Source organism: Oryctolagus cuniculus, chromosome 13 (assembly GCF_051225735.1).
Source record: "Oryctolagus cuniculus isolate XC-2025 breed Fujian yellow rabbit chromosome 13, ASM5122573v1, whole genome shotgun sequence".
Classification (NCBI taxonomy): domain Eukaryota; kingdom Metazoa; phylum Chordata; class Mammalia; order Lagomorpha; family Leporidae; genus Oryctolagus; species Oryctolagus cuniculus.
In genome coordinates this window covers 103,983,438-104,004,601 of record NC_142879.1, presented here as the reverse complement: position 1 = coordinate 104,004,601, position 21,164 = coordinate 103,983,438, and the positions used below count along the sequence as shown (strand labels likewise).

At 52.2% G+C, this 21,164-nt stretch overlaps 1 long non-coding RNA gene across 1 annotated transcript; it reads left to right on the top strand.

Annotated features, from left to right (window-relative positions):
- The first annotated feature begins 1,605 nt into the window (after positions 1 to 1,605).
- LOC138844889 (uncharacterized) lies at positions 1,606 to 6,682 on the top strand. Its single transcript, XR_016219250.1, has 2 exons — positions 1,606 to 2,348; positions 6,175 to 6,682. It is a non-coding gene; the product is annotated as an uncharacterized LOC138844889 (long non-coding RNA).
- Positions 6,683 to 21,164: the final 14,482 nt, after the last annotated feature.

The following is a 21,164-nucleotide window of genomic DNA, read 5'->3' as shown; positions in this document are numbered from 1 at the left end:
GGCGCCCACATAGGATGCCAGCAGTGCAGGCAGCAACTTTATCTGCTACGCCACAGTGCCAGCCCTGGGGAGTTCTCTTTGATTCCTGGTGTTGTCCCATATTTTTGGTATCTAGGGAGATCTCTATCTGCCTGGCATTTCTGGAGAAATTCCACATCACAGGCGTCTCTCCCTGTTCTTCCTCCCAACCATTGGACTCAGAGGCTTTGGAGAAATTTAAGCCATTTATATTTATTGTCATAACCTGATGTATAGTATGACTTTTTATATATTTGTCAAACATTTATATAGTACCTTTCTGGAAGCAAAAATATAAACAAAGCAAAATCCTTGCCTTTTGTGAGCTCCATCTAGTAAAAAGAGAGAATACTAATGATAATTTTACCCAGGGAAATAAAATAATGAAATTCAGAGAGCTGACTCCAAAGCAAACTGATTTTAACTTCTAATTTATATTCAGTTAAGTTATATAAGAACAGAAAGTATGTGTTTGTTCCTTACTTCTTTTATGTAGACTAATTTCTTCCTTTCTAGTAAAATGTTGTGATATACAAAGGATTTTGTTAAGTCTGCTACCCAGAATGCTGTGTTTCTGGAATAAGAATTCTACCTTCGTAAACACCTGGGATCGTTTCAGTGTATTTCAGTACATTTTTTGCTTTGGAGTTGAGGACAAGATGTTTCATAAAATGCTGTTTTGTTGGCCTATTAATTGGTTCTACCCCAAAATGGATAACTTTCCTTAAGTGAACAAAACGTTTCTATTTTCCTTGAAGAAGCTAAGAACTTTTGTTTTCTTTGGGGTCTGAGGAGTGAAAAACGAAAGTAGGTAGCCTCAGGGTATCTTGCCTTTGGAGTGAGCGGGCGTCTTTTATGAAACCATTGGGCTGATGTGCGGGGCCCTGCCAGACTGCTTCTATCTATCTTTTATGAAACCATTGGGCTGATGCGCGGGGTCCTGCCAGACTGCTTCTGTCTGCTGGCCTTGCCCTAGGTTGAGGAAGGAGAGACCAAGGACACCTGCCACCCGGACCCTCAGGGCAGTGAGTGTGGCCGGCCTGAGGTCCTACCTTCTGACTGGCAGGAGAGTGGGCCTGGAATTCCAGCCTCAGGACGCAGGACTCTGCCCTCTTCAGCACGAGAGGGAGCCAGAGGAAGCCCGTATCTTCGCTGAGCACAGCCAGTGACTCAGACAACAAAGGAATGCAGGTTCCTTGAAGTCTGCACTGGGCCGTCTTCCGGGCTACACGGAACCCCTTTCTCCCCTGCTCCCCACCCCTCGTATCCCCCAGAGAGGCATCATCACCGACAGCCACCCTCCCACCCTTTCTCCACCTCTCTACCTCTTGAACCTAGGGTCACTGGGTATTTTATTATCACGTAAACCGAACGGATGCCCAATTTAGAACGCCATCTGCACCTGCTGTTGTGCCGTAATTATTAATAGCTCTCTTTTTCACTCTCAACGGTGTCCCAGTTTAGACAATGAGATACAGGACTAACTTGTCATCTGTGATAAGGCCCATTCTTTGGCTTATACTGACACCTGTAGGCATACAGATTGGCTTCCAAGACATAGAAGGAGGGGACAGCTCTCTCAAGCCTGCTGTCTCTGGGATCGTCTGCTGGGTCTACATGGATTGTATGGTGGGGTTCTACCTAGGGGCCCCGCAGGGCAATGCCTCTCCTTCAAAATGCCCAAAGTCGTCCTAACCCTGGGAGTAATAGTAGTGCTCCAAAGATGGTGTTTGGGTCACTCCTGCTGGTGACAGGAGCTGCCACCAGCTTGAGGTCAAACTATAAGCCTGTACGGCTTCGAGTGCCACGGAGGGCATTCTGTGGGTTGGAGCTGCCATTCCTAGGGCCTTTGCCGAGGGACCAGCAGCCGTCCCAGTGGTGGAGGGGTCGGCTAAGAAGCAGGGCCACCCGGGCGGGTCACTTCTGAGGAAATCAGCTGGCCTAGGTCTGCTGTGACAAGGACACGGGACATCGGAGAGCGAGGTGGCTGCCTGGAGAGCCTTCCCCTCTCCCACCCCCCGGATCCTGCCCCAACACCTGCATCCAGGGCTCAGGACCGCTCCAGGTTTGGCTCCTGTGTGTGCATGGCTGTCACCGTGATGGATTGGGGAGAGGTCAGCCCTGAGGGCTCCTGGGCCCCCCTTTGTGTGGGGGCCTCTGCCTCTCTGCTTCCTTCCAGCTCCCCTCTCCCGCCCCGGGAGGGCAACTGTCCTGGCCCCCAGCGGAGCAAAAATAGGCCTGGGCCAAGATAAGCGAAGAGGCTCAGACCACGTGTGCCCTGCTCTGAGAGCGCGGACAGGATGGAGCAGCGGATGGCCTGCGACTTCCAGGTATTCTTGTAGGGTTTTACTAGAGCTTTTCTGCTTTATCGTCTTTTTTTGTTTTGTTTTTTTTTTAAAGACAGCAGCGCTGTAAAGTCTCCAGGAAGATAAAAGCCCGGGGCTGCCTCAGCCCACTTCTTGCAGGCTCGGCTTGAGAAAGTGTTGGCTGTGCCCCTTGACCCGCGTCTGGGGACCCTGGGGGCCGAGCGGGCTGCCTTCTGGCTGTCCCTCGCTGAATGAACAGACCATAATGAGTCAATTCTCTGCCGTCTGCTATTTAGAACAACGGGTTCCTTCCTGTTTCCTGCGCCCTGACTGAGGCTTCTTCTGTGTTAGGGGCGGAAAAAAAAAAAAAAGCAAGCCAGGAATAAAGTGCCTGCCCAGGGCTGAATGGACGCACATCTGGGCCTGAGCCGCACAAAAGCTCCTAACTGTTTTTTTTTTTCTGCACAGATGGGCCAAGGGGGCTGTCGGTGGCTTGACTGTGGGGCAGAATTTCCCAAAGACTCGGGTCTTTAAACTGCAGGGAAGGGGAAAAAAAACAAAACAAAACCAGCCCTGTACGTGACGGTAGAATCTTCTAGAAATCGAATCGCTCCTGGGATTGCGGGAGGCTTGTTTGCAAGAGTCCCTGGGCACCAGATGTGTCTGTCCACATGAAAGAGTGGGGGGGGCACCTGGCCAGGGGTGCTGAGTCCTGAGTTGGCCACCCACGGGCAGTGAGTCACCCCGGAGGCAGATTGGGAGGGACAGATGTGGCCTCAGAGGCTGGGCAGCAGTGGCGCCCCGGGTGAACCCCCTGCTTCCTTCGGGGGCTCTGTCTCCATTCCTCAAGCCGTGTGGGAGCCATGTCGTGAGGGAGCCAGCGGGGTTCCCTCGGTTTTGGAAGGAGTTGCGGTAGCAGCCCTGGGGTTAGAACAGCCCCTGATTCCCCTGGCGCTGGCGTGGGCTACGCACATGTCTTTGTTCTGGGTCTGTGCTGTAGGGCGACTCTCGCCTAGGAGGCCTGCAGGCCAGCATGGCGGCCGGGAAGCCACAAGGAGGAACGGCATTGCCTGGGAATTTGCAGGCTGTCACCCGGCCGGCAGCTCTGCTCCCAGAGCAGCTTCCTCGGCTGGTGCTGGCGCGCCGGAGCCACATCCAAGCTTTCCTGCTGGCTCTAGAGGCAGGATGGACCTCGCGTCGCTCGGCTGCGGACCCTGAGGGGGGAGGCCAGCAGGCTCCATGAGTGCTCAGAGCCATGGAGCTCAGGGCCACCCAGCTGCCACCCAAGGGTCTGGCCTGAGCCCGGGGGCCTGTGGCAGCCCAAGGGTGCAGATGAGGCTGGCGCTGGCTCTGTGAGCTTCTGCACACTCCCCATGGGGCACGACCTGCAGCCTTCCCACAGTGTGCAGAGAGAGAGAGAGAGAGATGGACAACAGTTTGGACAAAGCACAAGGACCCAAAGTACTGGGGCCTTGAAACCCAGATGTATGTGGGGAGAGAATCCTTTCTCTGGATCCATGGGAGATCTGCAGGCCCCGATGGGGCAGGAGAGCCGGGAAGGATCTTCAGAGACGAGAACCCGGGCAGGGAGTGGTCCTGGTGAGACCTCCACTTCGTCCCCTTGAACGGACGGGCAGTGAGGCAGGGCCAGGCTGTGACAACACCACGGGAGACGCTGCGTACCTTGCAAAGGAAAGAAATCCGCTCCTCCCAATTCTGAAGGCTGGGAAGTCCAGGGTCAAGGTGAGCTCAAGGTCAAGGTCAAGGTGAGTTCATTGTCAAGATGCTGGCATCTGGCGAGGGCCCTCCCATTGTGTTGTCCCAGGGTGGACGGTGAGAGGGTGACACAGAGGGGGACTGAACTCACCTTTTAGAAACAACCCGTTCTCATGATAATGGTGTTGAACCCTTCAGTAGGCAGGAACTCCCCAATCAGCTCTTATTAGGACCCACCCACCCCCAACACTGCTACTTTGGGGGTTAAGGTTCAAACCCATAGCAACCACCAGCTCTCACCGGGCTGTAAGCAGGGGTGGCGGGGTGGCCTCTGGGTGTGAGGGACAGAGAGAGGGCAGGGAGGGTGCACAGGAAGTGGGACTGGAGCAATTGTGGGCCCCACGAGAGCAAGGTCAACCCTGGGCCAGTGGCCTGCTGGTCAGGAGAGTCTGCAGCACAAGCGGTCACCCTCATCGTGGGCCCAGGGACGAGAACCAGAACTGGGAGACGGACGGGGCGTGGCTGTGTAAGCGCTCACGGTACACCTGCAACAGCGGGAGGACAGCAGCCGCTGCTGGAGCTTCGGGCTTCCCTCAAAGGGGACCAAGGGGATCCCTGAACCCGCGTGGGAGACCCGGAAGAAGCTCCTGGCTCCGGATCGGCACAGCTCCGGCTGTTGCTGTCATTTGGGAAGGGAAACCAGCAGATACCTCTCTCTCTCTCTCTCTCTCTCTCTGACCACAACTCTCTCTCAAATAAATAAATAAAACCATGGCCGGCACTGTGGCATAATGAGTATATGGGCGATGGTTAGAGTCCTGGCTGCTCCTCTTCTGATCCAGCTCTCTGCTATGGCCTGGGAAAGCAGTAGAAGATGGCCCAAGTCCTTGGGCCCCTGCATCCCTGTGGGAGACCCGGAAGAAGCTCCTGGCTCCTGGCTTCGGATCGGCACAGCTTTGGCCATTGCGGCCATCTGAGGAGTGAACCATCAGATGGAAGACCTCCCTCTCTCTCTGCCTCTCCTTTCTCTGTGTAACTCTGCCTTTCAAATAAATAAATAAATAAATCTTAAATAAATAAATAAATCTTAAGTAAATAAATAAAACCTTAAAAAAGTTAAGTCTATAGCAGTGCAAAAAATTTTCAAATCCATGCATTTTTTCATAATGCTCATTCCCACGAACTTTTTGAAGACCGTGTGGGTTTTGATTATTTTTTGCACCAAATCAGATTATCTTTTAATTCCCTTTTTCATGAACTGCTTGTAGTCCCTCATGTCGGTGATGGACAGTGATACAGTGTCCACTTCCTCTCTTAGTTCTGTCGGCTCCAGCTTTCTGGGTGTGCGGCCAGGTGAACAGGTGCACGCCGTTTAGCACTCCGTGTCGTCCAGACAGACGGGCCCTTCTGTGAGGCTGAGAGCCCTCTGTGCCTCTAGCCGGCTTTCTGCCTTCAGGTCTGCTCTGTAAGTGCAAAAAACCTTTAGTTAAGGTTTGCATGTTCTTTGCGGCTGTGTCATAATTCCAGTCCCTATACCCCCTGTTTTTAAAAATTTTGTGCTTTCTCTCTCTTTTCAAAGATGTATTTCTTTTATTTGAAAGGCAGTTACAGAGAGGCAGAGGGGGAGAGAGAGACAGGTCTTCCATATGCTGGTTCACTCCCCAAATGACAGCAACAGGTGGAGCTGTGCTGATCCAAAGCCAGGAGCCGGGAGCTTCCTCTGGGTCTCCCACATGGGTGCAAGAGCCCAAGTACTTGGACCATCTTCTACTGCTTTCCCAGGCCATAGCAGAGAGCTGGATCAGAAATGGAGCAGCCAGGACTTGAACCAGCGCCCATATGGGATGCCAGCACTGCAGGTGGCGGCTTTACCCACTATGCCACAGCACCAACCCCTAATATTCTTTTATGATGACCCTAGAGATTACATGTGTCTTGCCTTAGTAGATCTGATACGAATTAATATATTCACATCTCTCTCAACACGGCCAATGTCCCGGAACATTCTGACTCTATTTGCTTGCCTCTTGGCCCCTGTGTGGTTATCGTGAAGTAGGCTGCTCCGTGCATGACTACACCCACATGCAGCCCCTTGGTTCACACTAACATATTTACACTTTTCTATACCATACAGGCGCCAGTTCAGGTCCGGGCTGCTCTACTTCTGATCCAGTTCCCTGCTAGTGTGCTTGGGGAAGTGGTGGAAGATGGTCCAGGTGTTTGGAGGAAGCTCCTGGCTCCTGCCTTCGGATCAGCGCAGCTCCGGCCACTGCGGCCATTTAGGGGGTGAACCAGTGGATGTAAAGACTGCTCTGTCTTCTCCTCTCTCTGCATGTAACTCTACCTCTCAAATAAATAAATGAATCTTTAAAAAAGACACCCATTCTTGATAAAAAGAATGAATTTTAAAAAAACCCGTGTAAATGTCACATGCATGCCTCTTTATTAACACCATATTCCGGAAGTGGCCGTGATACTATGATACAGGTACAACAACCGTAACTCGACATGAAAATGTTTGTGATTTCTATTGGTGATAGCATTACAGCAACTGCCAGTGCCAATGTGATCTATCGGCTGCATTTATTATTCAGAAGGTGCTAAGCACAGAGAAAATAAAGATGAATTTTTTTTCCATCTAAGTTCACAGATCCCCTGAATTCTATTCAAGCATCCTTTGTGGATGGTGGTGTAGGTGAGAAAGCTGTTCACTGCACAAACTGATGGAGCTCTGTGTGCTTACGCCAATGCGTGTGTTGATATGATTTGGTCTGTGAAGGGACTTGACCTTCATGTCATGATGTGGTGAGGGGTGACATATTGCCCCTCCCCTACCAAACTGTCCATGTCCTGATCCCCAGGATTGTGACAATGCTGCTTACATGGCAAAGGGGACTTTGCAAATGTGACTAAGGACTTGAGAATAGGGGGTCCTGGGTTCGTTGGGTGGCCCCAGTGATCACAAGAATTATGGCCGGCGCCGCGGCTCACTAGGCTAATCCTCCGCCTTGCGGCGCTGGCACACCGGGTTCTAGTCCTGGTTGGGGTGCTGGGTTCTGACATGAGTCACTTGAATGATTTGTCTTTCTTAAAAATAGACCTTTGGTTTCAGAGCAGCATAAATTTACAAAACAAAAGTTGCAAAGTAGTACAAAGAGTTCCCACGTTTCTCACATCCAACCTCCTTTATTAACATTGCCTCTCGGCTGGCGCTGCGGCTCACTAGGCTAATCCTCCACCTTGCAGCGCTGGCACACCGGGTTCTAGTCCCGGTCGGGGCACCGGATTCTGTCCCGGTTGCCCCTCTTCCAGGCCAGCTCTCTGCTATGGCCCGGGAGTGCAGTGGAGGATGGCCCAAGTGCTTGGGCCCTGCACCCCATGGGAGACCAGGATAAGTACCTGGCTCCTGTCTTCGGATCAGCCCGGTGCTCCGGCTGCGGCGGCCATTGGAGGGTGAACCAACGGCAAAGGAAGACCTTTCTCTCTGTCTCTCTCTCTCACTGTCCACTCTGCCTGTCAAATAAATAAATAAATAAATGAAGAATTCTTGCAAAAGTCAAGACCCAGCACCAGGAGATGTAGTGACAGAAGCCAGACGTGGGGGCAGTTCAAGGAAGGGACAGTGACCCAAGGAGGGAGGGTGGTTCTCAAAGCTGAAGAGTTAAGAATGTGGATCTCCCCAGAGGCCCCCCCGCAGCCCCCCCAGAACGGTAGGTTAATGCATTCGTGTTACTCCAAGCACTAGACTTGGGGTAATTTGTAATAACAGCAATAGGAAGCGAATACACATATAGGCATGGATTTCAATACCCATACAAACTCATACTAAGTGGTTACGGCATGTCTGCATAGGCTCCCATCCAAGGCAGGAGATCCTGAAGACAAAGCACAGCCAAAGTGGCGGCTACCAAGAGCAAAAGGTCAAGAGAGAGGTCCTAGCGATGGTTTTTGGCGATGCTCGGAGCATTTTGGGTGTTGACTTTCTGGAAGGCTGAAGAATGGTGACATCTACTTATTAGGAGGGTGTTTTGACGGTTTAGCAGAAAAATGTCAGCCAAGTCCTCGAGGCTGCTGCTCAGTCCTCCATCCAACAGGGCAGAGTTGCAACGATCTCGATGGATAATCATTAGGCATCTACCTGTGGTTCCTGCTGGTGTCTTTTGGTTTCCCAATCATAAAAAGAATCTTTAGAGGGTGCCCATTTTCCTTCAGTTGATAACGTAAAACAAAAGACAGCATTGCTATAGTTAAATTCCCAAGACATTCAGTACTTTAGGGACGGGTTAAATAACTGCTATCACCACTTAATAGATGTGTCTTGGAGTTGATGACGCTTATTTTGAGAAATAAAGTTCACATTTTTATCTTTTAATCTCATTTTCCGCAAACCTTTGAAAGGGCCCTCATGTAAGATACACTGTTCCATCCTAAGACATTTTATTTTATTTTTTAAAATATTGATTGATTGATTTGAAAGGCAGAGTTACACAGAGAGAGGAGAGGTAGAGACAGAGAGAGAGAGGTCCTCCATCCATTGGTTCACTCCCCAATTGGCTGCAGTGGCCGGAGCTGTACCAATCGGAAGCTAGGAGCCAGGAGCTTCTTCCACGCAGGTGCAGGGGCCCAAGGACTTGGGCCATCTTCTACTGCTTTCCCAGGCCATAGCAGAGAGCCGGATGGGAAGAGGAGCAGCTGGGACTCAAACCGGCATCCATATGGGATGCTGGCACTGCAGGTGGAGGCTTTACCCGCTGGCCACAGCACCGGCCCCAACCCTAAGACATTTTAAATGGAAGTGTACTGACAGGCAGCCAGTGCACAGACCTTACCGGTGCAGCTGGATGACTTTCTGCGTATTGTGCCTTTGGGGAAGGGAGGCACGGAGCATGCCAGCACCCAGGAGGTTCCCTGGTGCTCCCCCCGACCGGCCCTCCAAGGCTGCACTCCCCTGGTTTCCATCCCCGCAGATCAGTGCCTACTTTGCCTGCTCTGGGGCTTCCTGACAACGTGCCCTGTGTGCCAGTGATCTGTGGGCAGCTCCCTCTGCTCCACCCTGTGGCTGCGAGGTTCATCCCTGTTGCTGTTTGTCAAGATTCCACATTTTATAGAGTCCTCTGTCAGTGTGGCAGGAAACTCTGATGGACCATATTTTTTTAAATAAAGCTTTTATTTAATGAATACAAATTTCATAGGTACAGCTTTAGGATACAGTGGTTCTTCCCACCCCATCTCCTACTCCCTCTCCCATTCCATTCTGCATTAAGGTTCATTTTTAATTGACTTTATATACAGAAGACCAACTCTATACTAAGTAAAGATTTCAACAATTTGCACCCCCCCACACACACAAAGTATAAAGTGCTGTCTGAAAACAAGTTTTACCATTAATTCTCATAGTACAACAGAGGTCCTACATGGGGAGCAAGTTCACAGTGACTCCTGTTGTTGATTTAACAACTGACACTCTTATTTATGGCGTCAGTGATTACCCGAGGCTCTTGTGAGCTTCCAAGGCTATGGAAGCCTTCTGAGTGCACAAACTCTTACAGACCGCATTTTATTTATTTATTTATTTTTTTTTTTTATTTATTTATTTTTTTTTTTTTGACAGGCAGAGTGGACAGTGAGAGAGAGAGACAGAGAGAAAGGTCTTCCTTTGCCGTTGGTTCACCCTCCAATGGCCGCCGCGGCCGGCGCGCTGCGGCCGGCGCACCACGCTGATCCGATGGCAGGAGCCAGGAGCCAGGTGCTTTTCCTGGTCTCCCATGGGGTGCAGGGCCCAAGCACCTGGGCCATCCTCCACTGCACTCCCTGGCCACAGCAGAGAGCTGGCCTGGAAGAGGGGCAACCGGGACAGAATCCGGCGCCCCGACCGGGACTAGAACCCGGTGTGCCGGCGCCGCTAGGCGGAGGATTAGCCTACTGAGCCGCGGCGCCGGCCCTACAGACCGCATTTTAAAAAGAAGTAGAAATTGGCTGGCGCTGCGGCTCACTAGGCTAATCCTCCACCTTGCGGCGCCGGCACACTGGGTTCTAGTCCTGGTCGGGGCACCGGATTCTGTCCCGGTTGCCCCTCTTCCAGGCCAGCCCTCTGCTGTGGCCAGGGAGTGCAGTGGAGGATGGCCCAAGTGCTTGGGCCCTGCACCCCATGGGAGACCAGGAGAAGCACCTGGCTCCTGGCTTCAGATCAGTGCGGTGCGCCGGCCGTGGCGGCCATTGGAGGGTGAACCAATGGCAAAGGAAGACCTTTCTCTTTCTCTCTCTCTCTCCCCCTCTCACTGTTAACTCTGCCTGTCCAAAAAAAAAAAAAAAAAAAGAAGAAGTAGAAATGAAGGCACCATCTTCTATTTTCCCAGTGGCATCATGTCCCTTAAATGGCCCGAATCTCTCCAAAATTCTTCCTCACTCCTCCTCCAGGAGAGCAGGACCATGCTCAGCGGCCTGGGGGCTCATCTGCACTGGGATTTTTCTCCAGAAATCTCAGGCTCCAGCTCCATCCACAGCTGCAGCGGCTCCTGGCGAGCTCTGGGGACGGGGCTGCTGCGCGCCTGGATTCTTAAGGTGGATCGTCTTCCTGACACCAGCTCCTGAGCCTTTTCTGGAAGATTCTCTGCAGCCAAGTGGATCCCTGTGCCCCCTCAGATACGCCTTTCACTCTGCACTCTCCTCGCCCCAGAACAAACCCTGCGCACCTGGGCTTCTTCCCTTGGATATCTATTTATTTATTTGGGGTGGGGGAGAGAGAGAGAGCACACAAGAGAGCTTCCATCTGCTGGTTCACCGCCCAAACACTCTCAACACCAGGACTGCGCCAGGCTAAAACCAGGAGCCAGAAAGTCCATCTGGATCTCCCATACGGGTGGCAGAGACCCAAGTACTTCAGCCATCACCTGCTGCCTCCCAGGGTGCATTAGCAGGAAACTGGCCCGGAAATGGAGCAGCCGGCACTCTAACCAGCACTCCGGTGTGGGATGCAGGTGTCCCAAGCTTAACTGGCTGCATGACAGCCTGCTCCTGGACTCAAGCCCTTGAACCATCACCTACTGCCCCCCGGGGTCCGCACTGACAGGAAGCTGGCCAGGACTTGCACCCAGTTGAACCCAGGCAAGCAGTCATAGGAAGCGGCTGTCCCAAGCAGTGCCTTACCTTCTGTCCCACATGTTCCTCTTGTTAATTAACTAATCACTTCTAAAACTGATTGGAGAACACAGCCACGAGGGCTTCCCACGATCCCCCCTCTGCCCTCTTTCACTGACCTTGCCGCCTTATACTTCGAACCTGACCCCTTAGACTGTACACAAGCATCCTCCACCGCGGGCGACCCAGGCACAGAGAGAGAGCTAGGGTAACATTTAGACGGTCCCCTTTAGGGAACACAGGGCACGGAATAGAGGGAAAGAAGCCATTCTGCTGGTGGAAATCCTTTCTCTACTTCAAAAAATAAAATAAAATCACCGCACACAACGATTGCGGCAAAGCCTTCTACTGTCGCCCGTAAGACAATGCGGAAGACTTTTATTTTGAAAGCTGTTCCCTATCCCACTGAACAAGAAAGGAGGAAGGGCTGGGGGCCACAGGGACACAGCCCTCCACCCCAGGGCTCACCCACCGCCTGGTCTGGTGTCTCTCCTGTCCGGGAAGGTCAGGTGCTCTGCCCAATCCTAGCTTTCCAACAATACACACTGGTTATCTGTGCACTGCCTTTTTTTTTTTTTTTTCCCAAAGGGAAATAAACAAAATAGAGAAGCACATGTATAAAAACCTCTCTCTCGGAGGCTAGGCCGGAAAGGAGCCGCCTCCAATTTATTTTTAAAAACATCATGATAAATAACACAGGTTTCAACCTGTGGTTATGGACAGTGGGGCTGCTTTCCCTCCAGATCTCCCCAAACCCTGGAGTGAGGGTCTGTGTTACCCGTGGCACGCTGGCTACAGCAGGTGCACTGCTGGGTCTTGTGCAAAGCTTGTTTGCCTGCTGGGCCCTGCAAAGACCCAAAACTCTTATGAGAAATGCCTAACCATATTTGGGGGAGCCTTAAAGAATTTTGGGGGCCATTGCTGTGGTGCAGAGGGTTAAGCTGCCGTCTGCGATGTCTGCATCCTGTATGAATGCCGGTTTGAGTCCAGGGTGTTCCACTTCTGATCCAGCTCCCTGGGAAAGCAGTGGAAGACAAGTCTGAGGGCTTGAGCCACTGCCACCCACAAGGGAGACCCGGATGGAGTTCCAAGCTCCCGGCTTTAGCCTGGCGTAGCCCTGGCTGCTGTGACCACTGGGGGAGACTGAACCAGCAGATGCAAGATTTCTTTCTCTCTCTGTCTCCCCCTCTCTCTCTGTAACTCTGCTTTTCAAATAAACAAAAATTCTTTAAAAAAAGGAAGGAAGGCACATTCCACAACTGTTGATCCAGATCAGTACCCCTCACCCCATCCCAGGGTAAGCCTTGGGGTGCAGGGACTCAGGGGCCTGGGCATGGGAGACCCCAGGGCCAGGTGTTAACCCCAGCGCTGCCAGGAACAAGTGGTGTGGGCTGCGAATCTTTTTCACCGCTCTAGACCTGGGCTTCTGTGGAAAGGCGTGGGCAGCTGGTGGGCAGTGGGGTGCAGGGCTTGTGGGTGCCTGGCGTGAGAGATCCTGGAGAGACTTGGGCCAGGTGCAGGCTTGCTCCCCTCTTGGTCCGAGCTCCTGGGACTCCCAGGCTCTGGCGACTCCAGACGCCACGCCTGGGCTGGGGGCGGTGCCGCCTGCACGTTGATTCCAGCCTTGGCGATTTCAGAGCCGGGGCGTGTCGTTCGCCGTTTCCGAAGCGCCTGGGGAGGGAGGGCCTTTCTTGAAACAGTTTTAGATATCCTGTCCCGCTCTCTCGGTCCACAAAGACTCATTTTCTTCCCCCCAAGCAGCTGACGTGGGTCCTGCCCATTGTGTGTGCCTGGCTGGCTCCCTGCTGCTCAGCCTGGCAGGAAGCAGGTGGCCTGAGGTGGGTCCCCTCCAAGCACAACACTGCTCCCAGGGAGCAGAGCCTGGCAGGTCCTCCCCCCGCCCCCGGCTGCTGGGGAGTTGGGGGGAGCCGACCACATCCCTGATTCTGTTGGGGACCCCTGGGCCACCGAGCCCAGCCTCTACCTGTCCCAGTCTTGGCCTCGTGGCAGCCACGGGTCCCCAGGGACGCTGGGCAGCCCCAGGCTTCCTCCTCCTAGCTTGCTGCTTTCCAGGGCGCAGGAAGCGGCGGCTACCAGCCGGGACTCTGCTCGCAGGGGCGTGCGTCCTGTCGACCGTTCGCACGGCCACTCGGGGAGGTGGCCCTTGGGCGGCTTTTCTCACTGAGGATGTTGTGTGCGATCCATTTCCGCACAGACGCCAGCTGCCGCCTTTGGAGAAATCTTCCGGGAGCCGAGCTCGCGGCGCTGTGCGTGGGCTCGGCCCCGTGTGTTTCTCTGATGACCTCTGCTCGCGGAGGTCGTGGTGGCCATTCGCCCGCTGCAGTGCCTTTGAGAAAGACAGGAAAGAAACCAGCGCTGCCCATACTCCCACCAGCCAGAGAGCTAACCAGGAGGATCTGGTGCAAATGGCGCTGTTGGTTTTTTTTCAATGGGGTTTATTGTTGCATTCTGCACCAGCACCGAATATATTCTTGCTCCAAGCCCTTGGCGCAGTTTCTAAGCCTCTGTAATCTTTGCATTGGCCACCTGCAAAACAGCATCCGTGATGTTAGCCAGTATTAAGGACAGAGCTATTGGGCCGGCAGTGTGGCATAGTGGGTGAAGCTGTCGCCTGCAGTGCCGGCATTGCATATGGGCACCGGTTCGGGTCCTGGCTGCTCCACTTCTGATCCAGCTCTCTGCTATGGCCTGGGAAAGCAGTGGAAGATGGCCCAAGTCCTTGGGCCCCTGCACCCACGTGGGAGACCTGGAAGAAGCTCCTGGCTCCTGGCTTTGGATCGGAGCAGCTCCAGCTGTTGCAGCCATTTGGGGAGTGAACCAGTGGATGGAAGACCTCTCTCTGCCTCTGCCTTTCTGTAGCTTTCCCTTTCAAATAAATAAATAAATAAATAAAAATAAAAATAAAAGGACAGAGCAGGACAGGGATGCCGAATGTACAATATAACCCAAACCTGAGCCCAGACAGGTGCCATTGGGAATGACTTTTTTTTTTTTTTTTTTGGACAGGCAGAGTTAGACAGTGAGAGAGAGACAGAGAGAAAGGTCTTCCTTCCATTGGTTCACCCTCCAAATGGTCGCTACAGCTGGCGGGCTGTGCCGATCTGAAGCCAGGAGCCAGGTGCTTCCTCCTGGTCTCCCATGTGGGTGTAGGGCCCAAGCACCTGGGCCATCCTCCACTGATTTCCCAGGCCACAGCAGAGAGCTGGACTGGAAGAGGGGCAACCGGGACAGAATCCGGCGCCCCGACCGGGATTAGAACCCGGGGTACTGGCGCAGCAGGCAGAGGATTAGCCTAGTGAGCCACGGCGTCTGCCCTGGGAGTGACTTCTAGTGCCTTTTGCCTCTTCTGTGGTTCGTGCACTTTTTCCCTGTGACAGATAGGAGAGGCGTCCTGCTCCCGCGCACCTTGGCTGAGCACAGGAGTCCTGGCTGCTGGGGACAGATCCTTTCTGGCTTGGCAAACTGTAGGCTGCCTCGTTCACCTTGGCTTGGTGACTTAGCGCCCGTCTGCTAAGTCAGCCCCTGTCATCCTCCCGATTCCACTGGAGACAGATAAATCTAACAACGCCCATTTCATTCCCCCCCAGCTGCCTTTACAGGGACATTTGAATGACGCTCCCATCCCTGCCAGGCTCTTGGTGGGAAAGACCTCGTTGTGTTTTTTTTTTTTTAAATTGCATCTCAGATAGCTGGATGATGCTGGTGGTACATTACAGAGGGGCCCTGTGGCGGGGGTGGGAGCGTGAATTATTGTCCCAGGAAGAGGCAGGGATTAATACAGCAGGTGGAAAAGACCCATCGGCAGCACCTGAGGAACTCAGTGTCAAGGTCAGGGTCAGAGCAGCCAGTGCAGGCTGCCCCTAGAGAAGGCGCACGGGCAGAGCAGTGGCCGACAGGTACTCGGCCATTGCCGCCGGCCCTGCCCACACCCAGGGCTGGACCTTGGAAAGAGGCGCTGCCCTGAGTGCCTGACTGATCTTGGGCACTTCGTGGAAAAGAAATGCTAATTTCATTTCTTTTATTACCTCTCTGGCACAGCAAGTTAATTAACACTAAAATGTATGGTTGCTGCTTTGTATTCATGAGAGACTGATTCATCATGAAAACAGACGCATTTGAACGGCTCAGACGTCACTGTAGGAGTAAGGAGAGTAATGACAGCGCCTATCACTCAGCGCCAGGCCCTGGGAAGGACTATACAGACTATTTTTTTTTTTTTTTGACAGGCAGAGTGGACAGTGAGGAGAGAGAGAGACAGAGAAAAAGGTCTTCCTTTGCCGTTGGTTCACCCTCCAATGGCCGCTGCGGCCGGCGCACTGCGCTGATCCGAAGTCAGGAGCCAGGTACTTATCCTGGTCTCCCATGGGGTGCAGGGCCCAAGGACTTGGGCCATCCTCCACTGCACTCCCTGGCCACAGCAGAGAGCTGGCCTGGAAGAGGGGCAACCGGGACAGAATCCGGTGCCCCGACCAGGACTAGAACCCGGTGTGCCAGCGCCGCAAGGCGGAGGATTAGCCTAGTGAGCTGCGGCGCCGGCCTTTTTCTTTCCTTTCTTTTCTTTTCTTTTCTTTTCTTTTCTTTTCTTTTCTTTTCTTTTCTTTTCTTTTCTTTTCTTTTCTTTTCTTTTCTTTTCTTTTCTTTTCCTTTTTTTTTTTCACAGATTCTTTATAGCAATCTGGCAGGGCCAGCACCAGGAAACCCACCTCACTGATGGAGACACTGAAGTTGAGTAGTTAAGGGGCCTGCCTGTGTTCCACGTGGGAGAGCCTGAGTCCCAGCTCTGCTCCCAACTCCAGCTTCCCGCTAATGCGAGAAGCAGCAGGCGACGGCTCAAGTCTTTTGCTCCCTGCCACCCACAGGGGAGACACAGATGGAGTTCCAGGCTCCTGGCTTTTGCCTGGCCCAGCTATTGTAGGCATCTGGGGAGTGAACCACTAGATGGGACATTTCTCACTCTGTCACTGTTTGTCTTCTTGTCTTTCAAATGAATAAAATAAATAAGTAAATAAATAACCTTTTTTTTTTAAATTAGACTTTTCCCCTTCCTGGCTGTAAAATAAAAAAGTGTTAGAATGCTTTCTCCAAAAAGATCTCGTTCTGGTTGATGGATAGTTGGTAAAATTCCAGCTTTTTTCTTTCTAACATGAAGGCAGTTGCAGTGCCCATACGTGTACAAGTCGCGGACATCGGTAGCTTTCTTTTCTCTTGGGTGAATACCCAGGAGTAGATTAGCTGTGCTATATGATGCCACACACTGAGCTTTCTAGGAAACTTTCAAAATGGTTGTCTCACTTGCCGTTCCCACCACCAGTGGGTGAAGATTCTGTTCTTACATGGCCTCATCAGCAGGGTTTATGATCAGTCTTTGTAATTTAATTTTAGTGCTTCAGTTAGGCGTAATGATCGCTTGTGGTTTTGGTTTGCATTGTTTTTCTCTTTTTTAATGTATGAGAGAGTGAGAGAGAACGAGAGCGTGCGCAAGTGGGTGAGAAAGAGAGAGAGAGAGAGAGAGAGAGAGAGAGAGAGAGACACTCTGATCTGCTGGTTTCCTTCCCCATTGCCCACAATAATCAGGACTGGGCTGGGATCCAGCGCTGGGATTCAGGAATGCAATCCAGGTCTTCCATTTGCACAGCAGGAACCCAATTACTTGAGCCATCAACTCTGCCTCCCAGGGTGTGCACAGGTGGGAAACTGGAGTCAGGAACCGGAGCCGGGAATTGAACCCAATAACTCTGATGTGGTACACAGGTGTCTTAACTGTAGGTCAGACAGTTGTGGCCAGCATGTCCTTAGTGAATAACGCCAGCAAGCATTTGTGTGCTCACATTTTTTAAAAAGTATTTATTTGTTTGAAAGGCAGAGTTACAGAGGGCAGAGGCAGAGAGAGAGAGGTCTTCCATCCACTGGTTCACTCCCCAAATGGCTGCAAAGGCTGGAGCTGCGCTAATCCAAAGCCAGGAGCCAGGAGCTTCTTCCGGGTCTCCCACGTGGGTACAGGGGCCCAAGTCCTTGGGCCATCTTCTACTGCTTTCCCAGGCCATAGCAGAGAGCTGGATGGGAAGTGGAGCAGCCGGGACTCGAACTTGTGCCCATATGGGATGCCGGCACTGCAGTTGGCGGCTTTACCCACTACACCACAATGCCAGCCCCGTGTGCTCATTTGTTATCCATACATCTTGTTTGGTGAAGGGTTTCTCAACTCTTTTGCCCACTGAAAAAAAAAATGTTCTTGTTTTTGAATCTGATGTATTCAGGTTGCGTGGCCTTCATCAAATACAGGCTTTGTAATGTTCTCTCCTACTCTGTGGTTTGATTCTTTGTCATCTTCAAAGGGTCTTTTGAGGAAGAAAAGTTTTTAATTTGGGGAAAGTCCTACTTACCTTTTTTCTCCTATGGCTCATGCTTTTGGTGTCAAGAGTAAGAAATTTTTGTCTCACTTGAAGTCGCCAGGAGTTTCTCTATTTCTTCTCAAAGCCTTATAGCTTCATGCTGTAGGTGAGGGGATCTCAAAACTTTCCTGGGCCGTGTGTATCGGGAGGAAACTACGCATGGGTCCAGACGTTTTCTGCATCCAGATAGTTAGCTTTTCTTTTTTTTAAGATTTATTATTTTATTTATTTGGAAGACAGAGTTACAGAGATAGGTAGAGACAGAGAGAGAGGTCTTCCATCCGCTGGTTCACCCCCAAGATGGCCCCAACGGCCAGAGCTGCACCAATCCGAAGCCAGGAGCCTCCTCGGGGTCTCCCACGTGGGTGCAGGGGCCCAAGCACTTGGGCCACCTTCCACTGCTTCCCCAGGCCACAGCAGAGAGCTGGATTGGAAGAGGAACAGCCGGGACTAGAACTGGCACCCCTATGGGGTGCCGGCGCTTCAGGCCAGAGCTTTACCCACTACACCACAGCGCTGGCCCCCAGACTTATTTTCAACAAGGGCTTAAGGATTTGCAGCTCAGGGCAACGGGAGGTCAAGGCAGGAGCGGGGCCGGCCCAGCCCGGGTGCTGCCGGGACAGAGCGGCAGGTGAGACCTCGGGAGCAGTGGGCAGACGTTGCTAGAGGCACCTGCCTCCCATACCCAAGCGCCTGTGTTTGACTCCTCCGCTCTGCATTGCAGCTTCCAGCTGGTGCACACCTGGCAGGCAGCAGGTGATGGCTCAGGCAGTGAGTCCCTGCCACTCACACGGGAGACCTGGATTGAGTTTCTAATTGTGTTAAAGTTAAAACTAGGCTTTGTGGTAGAAGATGGCCCAAGCGCTTGGGCCCCTGCACCTGTGTGGGAGACCTGGAAGAAGCTGTTGGCTCCTGGCTTTGGATTGGCGCAGCGCCGGCCGTGGCGGCCATTTGGGGGGTGAACCAACGGAAGGAAGACCTTTCTCTCTCTCTCTCTCTCTGTCTAACCCTGCCTGTCAAATTAAAAAAAAAGGGACTTGAACAAAGCTGGCCTCCCAGGCAGCCGTGGGAGGCGGGTCAGAGCCCTGAGCGTTGCCGCTGGGTACTGCCTGGTCCAGCTCGCTCCTTTCCCACCTGAACTCTCTCCCATCACAGCTGCAGCTCCAGGGACCACAGCTGCAGGGAGAAGCAGACCTCCTACCAGGCCCTGGGTGGGGATGGTGGATGGAGGAGGCAGGTCCCACCCAAGGCGGTGGGCTTGGCAGTCCCCAGGGGCGTGTGGCATGTGCACCTCGGCCCCTCTCCAGCGGACACCGCTGACAGCTGCCGCTCTGGTGGGTCCCGTCCCTACAAGCCTGCTGTCCTGCTGGCAAGTCGGTGTGGTCTGGGCAGGGCAGAAGCCCAGGCCTGTGCCTCAGTCTCACTTCCCAGAGAGAGGCCCGACTGCACGCCTGGTGGCTCACGTGTGTCTGCAGGTTGTTCTCACGTTTCCCATGGACGCTCCAACTCTGGGACAGCTGCGACACAGGCATGGGGCAAGGGATGGGATGGGAAGGTCATGGTCACCTGGTGTGTCTACCAACCAGGCACTCTCAACATTCATTTTAAAAACACTGCATTCGTTTATATATGAATGTATGTATTCATGTATTTATTTGAAAGCCAGAGAGAGAGAGGGAAAGAGAGATGTTCTATCCTCTGGTTCACGCCCCAAGCGTCTACAACAGCCAGGGCTGGGCCAGGCTGAAGCCAGGAGCCCAGAACTCCGTCTGGTGTCCCACACGGTTGGCAGGGACCCATGTACCTGAGCCACCACCTGCCGCCTCTCGGGTGCACACTAGCAGGAAGCTGGAGTTGGGAGCAGAGCTGGTGCTCCATCCCAGGCGCTGCCGTTTGGATCGTGAGTCCTGACCACTGCGCTCAATGCCTGCCCCGGGAAGTTCTGTCCTTTGTGTGTATGTGGGTGCCTAATGGTTCACACCAGATGCTGAAAGACACTGAGCATTCTCCACTCAATGGGCTCTCGCCTCTGTCTAAAAGCAGTCGTCTTCGTATGTGTAGACGTGTTCTTGGATTCCCTGTTTCGTTTCACGGATTTACACTGAGTTGATTACAGTAGCTTAATCATAATTCCTGAAATCAGAGAGCGTTAGCCTGCTAACTCGGTTTTCTTTTTCAACATTGTTTGGGGATTCTACAGAATTCGCATTTCCCTGTGAATTTATGATCAGCTGCCAAGTTTGACATGGAAGCTGCTGAGTTTGGTAGGAATTGTGTTAAATGCCCAGACAGGGAGAAGCGATCTCTCAACCAAATTGAGCCTTCTGGGACAGGCATTTGGTGCACTGGCTTAAAAGGCTACTTGGGACGCCTGCATCCTATATCGAGTGTCTGGTTCCAGGCCCCGGCGCTCTGCTTCCAATCCAGCTTCCTCCTAATGCATCCTGGGAGGCAGCGGATGATGGCTCCAGTACGTGAGTCCCTGCCACCCGCATGGGAAGCCCAGAAGGAGCTCCTGGCTCCTGGCTTTGGCCTGGCCCGACCTCTGCTGCTGCAGGCATTTGGGGAGTGAACCAGCAGGTGGGAGATCTCTCTTTCTCTCTCAATATGTCTCTGTTTCTCTGTCTTTCAAATAAACTGAAAATATGTAAATAAGGATTTAAAAACTTGAGTCTTCTGATCCATACAAAAGCGTATTTATCAGTTTATTGTGGTTTTCAATTTCGGCTGACAGTGGTTCATAGTTTCAGTGTATAGATCATGCATGTTTTTTGGTCAAGATTATTCTACATCGCGTCTTTGATGCTATTATAAATGATGATTTTTTTTAAAAATTCCAATTCCTTATTGTTTCTTACTGGTACATAGAAAAGTAGTTGATTTTTGTGTATCGATACCGTATCTTGCACATTATGTGAGCATATTGATAACAGTATTTATCAGTATTCCCTATCTTGTGGATTCTGGTTGCTGTCTTTATTTCAACCTGAAAGACTCCCTTTAGTGTGCCCTGAGGGGCACATCCACTAGTGATGAACTCTCTTGGTTCTTACTAATTGGGAAATATCTAAATTCTCCTTCGTTTTGAAGGGTGGTTTTGGTTGGCACTGTTTTTCTTTCAGCTTTTGACTTGGTACTCACTTCCTTCTCACCTCCACAATTTTTTTTAAAGATTTATTTATTTATTTGAAAGAGTAACACAGAAAGAGAAGGAGAGGCAGAGAGAGGGAGAGAGAGAGAGAGAAAGAGGTCTTCCATCTGCTGGTTCACTCTCCAATTGGCTGCAGTGGCCGGAGCTGTGTCGATCTGGAGCCAGGAGCCAGGAGCTTCTTCTGGGTTTCCCACGTGGGTGCAGGGGCCCAAGGCCTTGGGCCATCTTCTACTGCTATTCCAGGCAACAGCAGAGAGCTGGATTGGAAGAGGAGCAGCTGGGACTCGAACTTGTGCCCATATGGGATGCCGGCACTGCAGGTGGCAGCTTTACCCGCTTTGCCACAGCGCCGGCCCCTCATTAGTTTTTGTAAAAACTGAGTATTTAAGATAATTTAGTGTGGGAACTCTGGAAACAAGTATC